We start from the raw sequence: 8,343 nt of genomic DNA, 5'->3' as shown, positions 1-8,343 counted from the left end.
ATATTGTAATAGTTCAGACTTTTACGGATGCGGCGATACCAATTATGTTTATTTCTTTCTTTTTTTTTTACACAATGCTCTAGGGGGGAAAATGTTAAAAGTTTTTTTTTAACTTTTAATATTTTACTTTACATTAAAAAAAAATTATTTTACAAATTTTTACTTTTTATATTCATCCCTCTACGAATGTCTTGCAGTATATCATCTTTCTGACAGGCTTCTATTAAGCAGAGGCAGGGCTTAATAGAAACACAAAGATGGCAGACCTGGGGGCCTTCATTTGGCCCCCAGGCTGCCATAGCAACCATCACCACACTGCGATTGCATTGATCACATGCAGGCGGGCTCAAATGTGCAATGAGCTGCTAGACCTGCTGGTCTCCTGATAGGACGTAGTTTTGTCCCATGTGACCGCTGGAGCCTGTAATTGGCTGCAGCGATCACATAGGACAATACATCATCATCTCAGGAGACCAGCAGTGACGTGTCGCTAGGAATACCAGGGGAGGTGGTGAGTATGGTATTTTTTTATTTATGGGGTGCAAACGCAAGTGCCCTGATTGCCTTGTTTGACTCTCTGATGTCTGCTAGGACTGTTTCTCACTTGGATACAATCCTAGAAGACATCAGAGAGTCCAACAGGGCAATCGGTGGACCTGCGATACACCACAAATTTATTAGAACCAAAACAAATTGCGAGGCTGATTCAATCAAATCGGCCCTAAAACGAGTTTCAGGAAATTCGCCCATCACTAAATATAATGCAGCATTTTGTTAATAAATTATGAGGATTTAGGTAACATAGGAGTTAAATATGTTTTTTTTCTCCCATAGACCTTTGTGTTCCCTCCTACCGCTTTCCTCCCCTCCCTCTTAGGTCTTTGAAATCAGAAGACCAAAATAGGAACACTTTAGGTAAAAACACGTAAGTATCCTTTTTAGGAATGATCTTTTTTTTACTTGTTTTTAACCAAGATTAAATAAACTTGTCTTTAAATTTGAATGATTACTGGATCTTGCATATTTTATTTATTATATCATATATTTATCCCCTATCGTGTTGAAAGGTGATAAATGTTTTTCATGGGCCAGTTTAAGGGAGAAAAACACAAACAGCTTATCGAGTTTAGGGTTTATGAATTTTGAAAGTCTCATAAATCAACAGAAAAGTACAGCTGGAGACATTCAAGTTGACATATTGCTTTGAACTTTAAACCTCAGAATTTGTATTTATGTTTGAACCGCGATTCCTGTAAATGCCAAGGCCTGATAAATAGCATTCCAGACATGAAAATTTAATTATATCAAGACCCCCTTCAAATGGGACTGTTTTGATAACTGGTATCATAAAATTCAATGTGATTATTATTTTTATATTAACAACTTCCTGACCAGGCCCATTTTTAAGTTTTAGCCATGTGCCAATTTAAAAGCAAATTGTTGTTCTATTATTTTTCCAGCCTACATTTATTTGGTCTTGTTTTTCTCAGAACATATTGGGCTTCCATATTGTCTAAAAAAAAATAATAGACATGTTTTACTTTTTTTAAAAAATATGGAAGGAATAATCGAAAAAAAAGTTTCAAAAAATGTGAATGTGTGATTTTAGGTAACTTTTTTTTTTTTACATCTGGTACATGCCACTGGGGAAACACACCTGAATACATATTTGGCAACTTCTGCCGACTTCAACTATAGCAAATCTGTGTGCCTTTCTTACACCCTGGGCGCAAGGTGGAGCTTACAATGAATGGTGTGCAAACTGGCTTTTAGAGAAAAAATTGCCAAAGCTGGTTCGCTGACACCATACGACCATTACAGATGTTGTGACGTTTCCATTCCACAAAAACTGATGGCCTATCCTCAGGAAACGCCATCAATATCTGATCGGTCAGGGTCCGACACCCGGGACCCCCTACGATCGGCTGTTTTGAAGGGGCCGTGATGCTCGTACGAGCGCTGTTTCCCCTCCATTTCCTTTACTGCTCACACTGTGAATCGGGACACACTTGTAGCGGCAGTTTACAGTATTACAGCCTTCTCCCATTCAAGTGTATATTGTAATAGTGTGAACTGCCGCTTCAAGTGTGTCCACGATTCACAGTGTGAGCAGGAAAGGAAATGAAGGGGAAGCAATGATCATACGAGCATCGCGGCCCCTTAAAAACAGCTGATCGGTGGGGCTGCGGGGAGACGTGCCACCACCCATCAACTATTGATGGCTTATCCTGAGGATAGGCCATCAATTTTTGTGGGCTGGAAAAACCCTTTGACACCCCAAATATGATTATTTTATGGAAAGTAAACCTCAAGGTATTAATTTAGCGACATATCAAAGATTTGAAAATCTGCAGTGTAAAATGTCTGCAGCATGCAGATGAGTTTTGTAAAATCTCATCTACTTGCCTTGTACTCTAAACTGCTGCAGGCTTCGCCTGCGAAAATCCACAGGTAAAATTTGCAGTGAATTCGCCACATCTAACGTCATCCTAAGGCCCAGTTCACACAGAGTTTTTTGGCACTGATTTTGATGTGGAAACCGAGACACTAAAATTGTTGTTTTTTCCTGGGCGCCTGGGAGGCAGAAAATGTGTTTTACGCCTGTGGTCCTCAATGGCCTCGGGCGGAAAACACGGCAAAAAAAGTGCAGGCAGGTCAAAATCTGCCTCAAAATTCCTGAAGGAATTTTGAGGCAGATTTTTTTCTGCCTGCAAAATACTCCGTGTGAGTTACATGGTGACTTTGGCCACACCACAGGTCGTCCGACCAAAGATCACTATGTCCCACAGCCTACACCACAAGTAATGAAAGTCAATGCGGCTGCGTTGCGACCTGCAAGTAACTGCGACACGATAGCTTGGATTTCTTGCAACTGTCATGTCGTGGCAACTTGCGCGTTGCAACACAACCACATTGACTTTCATTACATGCAATGTAGGCTATAGACAAATTTATTTCTAGAGAAAAAAAATGATTGAACAAAAAGTGTGTGTGTTTTTTTTTGTTTTTTTTACATTACATTATTCTTCTCTCTCTCTGTCTCTGGCAGTCTGCCATAGAGGGAGAAGATGCAACTGGTGATCGCTGTGACAGGGTGTCACAGCGGTCACCTGACCAGGGACCGCTCTGAAGCTCGGTGATACAGCTATCTTTAGACAGCTGTATCATGGAGCTCCTTACCGTTGGCACTCATGTGATCGCTGTGACAGGCTGTAACAGCGATCACATAGCTGAGCTCCTTATCGTCGGCGCGCAAGTGCTGCTGGGAGGAGCAATGTGACACTGTCACAGCGAACACATGACCGGAGACCACACTGAGTGGTCTCTGGGTGAAAGCTCCGTGATATCAGCTGTATCACAGAGCTCCTCACAGTCGGCGTATAAGCGCTTCTGTTAGGAGCAATGTGATCGTTGTGACAGGTTGTCACAACGATCACATGACCGGAGACCATGCTGAGTGGTTTCCGGTTAAAGTTCCATGATACAGCTGTCTAGAGAAAAATGTATCACGCAGCTAAATGCCGCCGGGGAGCGGCAAACCTGCTAACTCTAAATGACGTTCTGGAATGGCCCTGCAGAGTAAATTGCGGGCCGCCCGGACGTTTATAGTCTATGGGCGGTCCGCAAGTGGTTAAGAAGTGAAGTTAGACCTTTTAGTCTAGTGCCAATATCATTAACCGGTTCAGGACCATTCCCCGTTAGCAATTTTTAGAATGCCTTAGTTTAACGGTTATAAAATTTTTATTTTTTGGGCTAGAATAGAGATTTTTGAGATATTTTTTGTGTTCAGCCTTCTTTTCTAAATATTTTAGACGAAGGCTCGAGGGCCGAAACGCGCGTCGTGGTTGATGCCAGACAGTACCGATTGTGACATGGGTAAGACGTCCTGCTTTATCTTAGAGTCCTTCATTCATTTGGTGTGTTGCTGCTTTTATGCATGCATACACCCATTGATGTCCATATACATATGAGTATGACTGTTGTTGCACTTTACTCCTGCATCTGATTGTGACTAATACTTACCGCTTGGTGTGGTTTTCACCCATATACTGGATGCAGGACTGTGTGCACACTTTTTCTATACTCACATTTATTTATTTATTTACTCATGTAATAGGAACTGTCAATTTTCCCATTGTCACTTTGTTATTTAATGTATTACAACTTTAACATTGCATATTCTACTGTCCGGTACCCTTTCATACTGTGGCTATCATCTTTAACTTTTAAATGTTTTTTGTTATTTGTTCTAATAAAACTTACTATTTTTAATCTAACCTTGGTGTGTCGGACTCCGTTTTTAGGTTTATAAATCATTCAGTGTGTATCCCCACCGATACCATCATGTTTATTTAGGGCTTGTAAGTCCCGCCTCCCGCTTCTTTTCTCTGTCCCTTTAAACATCTCATATGTATACAACAGATATTTATCTTATCAACGTTTAAACCTTTTGGGATTTGGGTTTGGCTGGCGCTGCCCTTTTGGTGCTCTCCACATAGGTATAGTATTTTTATACACATAATGTTTGAGCTTTTTATAATATTTAGGCTTATAGTTTAAAAAAAAATATAAAAAAATATGCTTTCTTACATTTAAGCTATTTTTTCTGGTAATAATATAGTGTTACCTTAAAATAGAATTTTTATTTGACATCATCATTGTCTAACGTAAATTTTGATATATTACATGTCTATTTTAGGGTAATTCTGTTACGGCTAGCGTTACGATAATAATTTGCACAGTGGCGTTTTGGTAGGGTTTTTTTTGTGTCATTTGAATTTCTTTTTGTATGTTTAATTACTTTTGTTTTTTTATTATTATGGCCTGTCCCTCAAATTTCATAAAAGACCTTTTGGGGACTTCTTTACTTCCTTTTTTTTTTACACTATGCTTTTCCACTGAGACTGTGCTGGGTCCAGTTAGACCAAGCAGAAGCCTCCTACTACTGGCATCCTGGCGATCATGTGACCAGCAACATGATCACCGGGACCAATAGCTTCTGCTGCCTCTATTCCAGTGGCCTAGCTATAGGGGTCGCGGCAGTCGCAATTGCGACCGGGCCCCGAAGCCAGTGGGGCCCGCGGCCGCCCGCACCACTTTCATAAAAAGTTACTATAGTAACTCGGGCCGCGGGCCCCTGTTACTATAGTAACTGACAGTACTTACCTTCTTGGTTCCCGAGTGCAGCGGAGGTCCAGATGTCACAGTGCTGTGTGCAGCGCATGACGTCACAAGGCTATGCTCCGCCATAACATCGTGATCCTGGATAGATTCAGGACAGAACTTCCACCGCGGCTGAAGAGGAGGGTAAGATTAATATCCCTGTCTGCTGAAGCTGATTGGGGGGGTCCGTTTCCAGGGATCCGGCCAATCAGCTGTTTTGAAGGGGCCGCAGCACTCGTACGAGAGCTGCTTCCACTTCATTCCGGTCACTTCATTCTGGTCACTTGCTCACACTGTGAATCCGTGTCGGCGATTCAAAGTGTGAGCATGTAAGTGAAATGAAGGGGAAGTAGCTGTCGTACGAGTGATGCGGTCCCTTCAAAACAGCTGATCGGACTCCGACACATCAGCTATTGATGGCCTTTCCTGAGGATAGGCCATCAATGTTTAGAGACTGGACAACCCCTTTAAGCCTACGATGTAGCAGGCTTAGAGGGCCCATGAGACAGGATAACAAATTGTGTGATGCTGTCTGCTGGGCCCTGTATCTAAGCCAATCACATGGTAGGCTTAGATACATGGCCCATGTGTGATCCTGTCTGATGGGCCCTGTATTTAAGCTTACCACATGGTAGGTTTAGATACAGGGCCCCAGCACACAGTAATCTTATACTGTATAAGATTACTGTCTGCTGGACCCTGTATCTAAGCCTACCTTGTGGTAGGCTTAGATACAGGGTCCCACAGACAGTATCACACATGGGCCCTGTATCTAAGCCTAACACATGTGTTACTAATCGTTTTTTGTGTGTTTTCTTACAGGTTCGGTCGTTGGACTACGTTGGATTCCAGGACTACTTCGATGATGGATTTTTTTATTATCAATAAAATGGTTAATGAGGGTTGTGTGTTTTTTTTTTATTTCAATAAAATATTTTTTCTATGTCTTTGTGTTTTTTTTAAACTATATTACTACCGCCTTAGTAATGGCCGCCGGCTTATTGACAGCATCCATTGCTAAGGCGGGGCTTAGTGTTAGACGGTACAGTGGCTAACACTAACCTCCTTTATTACCCCGGTACCCACCGCCACCAGGGGTGCTGGGAAGATCCGGGTACGATACAGTACTTGACCATCTGTAGTGACGGTTGGGCAATGGGCCGGCCCCAGGCTGGTATTATCAGGCTGTGAAAGGCCTGAAACTGTGGCCCTTCCCACCCTGGTAATGCTAGGCTGCTGCTGCTTTATTGTAGCTGGCTGATTATAAAAAATTGGGGGGACCCCACGTCATTTAAAAAAAATAAAATAAAAAATAATTGGAAAGAACGATGTGGGGTCCCCCCCCCATTTTCATAACCAGCCAGATACAACACAGCAGCAGCAGGCAGCATTACCAGGGCGGGAATTGGCCGATCCCAGCCTAATAATACCAGCCTGAGGCTGCCCCGGTGCCTGACCGTCAATAACAGATGTTCGGGTACTTGTTCGTACCTGGCTCTTCCCAGTACCCCTGGGGGCGGTGGGTCCCAGGGTAATAATGGGGGTTAGTGTTAGCCTCTGCACCTGCTAACATTAAGCCTCGCCTTAGCAATGGAGGTTGTCAATCAGCCAGCGGCCATTACTAAGGCGGCAATAATAACGTTTAAAAAAATACAAGCACATAGAAAAAATATTTTATTGAAAAAAAAAAACACAGCCCCAAGTAACCATTTTATTGAGAATAAAAAAACACTGTCATTGAAGTAGTCCTCAAATCCGAAGTAGTCCAACAACCGAACTTGTAAAAAACACAAACACACACAAATAATTAGTAACACATAAAGAAGCAAAACAATTATTATTCCTACCTTTCCTGGGTCCAGCACTGGAGCCGCAATGTCAGCGAGCTGGGCCCTATATTTAATCCGATCATGTGTGATACTGTCTGCTGAGCCACTGTATCTAATCCCATCATGTGTGATACTGTCTGCTGAGCTACTGTATCTAATCCCATCATGTGTGATACTGTCTGCTGAGCTGTGTATCTAATCCGATCATGTGTGATACTGTCTGCTGGGCCCTATCTCTAATCCCATCATGTGAAATACTGACTGCTGAGCCACTGTATCTAATCCTATAATGTGTGATACTGTTTGCTGAGCTGTGTATCTAATCCCATCATGTGTGATACTGTCTGCTGGGCCCTATCTCTAATCCTATCATGTGTAATACTGACTGCTGAGCCACTGTATCTAATCCTTTAATGTTTGATACTGTCTGCTGAGCTGTGTATCTAATCCCATCATGTGTGAAACTGTCTTCTGGACCTTATATCTAATCCTATCATGTGTGATACTGTCTGCTGAGCCACTGTATCTAATTCTATCATGTGTGATACTGTCTGCTGGGCCACTGTATCTAATCCTATCATGTGTGATACTCTCTGCTGAGCCAATATATCTAATCCTATCCATAGTTTATAGGGTCGGAGTGCTATAGATATGCTATGCTGTCTCCTATACACACACACACACACACATCTGCGGAACGTCGGCCATGAGAAGTTTGCGGGGGGGGGGGGGTGCCAATAAGAACTTTTGCATCGGGGCCCATGGGCCTTCGGCTACGCCCCTGCTCTATTCTATCCTCAGCGCTCATTGAGCACTGTGTATGTGAGAACAGAGAAGACATAAGCTGTGAAACCAACTTTTGTCTTCCCTTCAGAGTGCCTAGCAGTCTTCCACAGCCAGGCACCCGACATTCAGCTTAAACCCGTGCCATTTATGCACAGTGGACGTTTCTCAACTGGTTAAATACAATTTTTAAATTGCAGCTGTAATTTCTCATTACCAAACAGCGTGTTTTGCTATCCCACTGTATAAAAATCAAGCTGTACATTTCTCAGCAGTATTATTGATATATGTTCTAATAAATTAAAGATGAGACACTGAATCCGTTTTCTATCAATTCTGTTCTTGAACCAAGCAGCAGTTCTGCATAATTTTAAAGGACAATTTATAATTAGGAAAAATCTGAAAATTATTCTGAATCTGGGTATTATGCAAATGTAAATCTAGAATATTTTAGTTATGCAGGAAATTAATGTTCATTCTATAAGGATATTTACTAAGCACTAACCTCTTCCAACCTTTAAATTTGTATGAACTAACACAGATAAAAGTAATCCTCTAGAAAACATGG

Source organism: Rhinoderma darwinii, chromosome 5 (genome assembly GCF_050947455.1).
Source record: "Rhinoderma darwinii isolate aRhiDar2 chromosome 5, aRhiDar2.hap1, whole genome shotgun sequence".
In the NCBI taxonomy this organism is placed as follows: domain Eukaryota; kingdom Metazoa; phylum Chordata; class Amphibia; order Anura; family Rhinodermatidae; genus Rhinoderma; species Rhinoderma darwinii.
The sequence above is the reverse complement of the archived record's forward strand: the minus strand, read 5'-3'. Positions refer to the sequence as shown.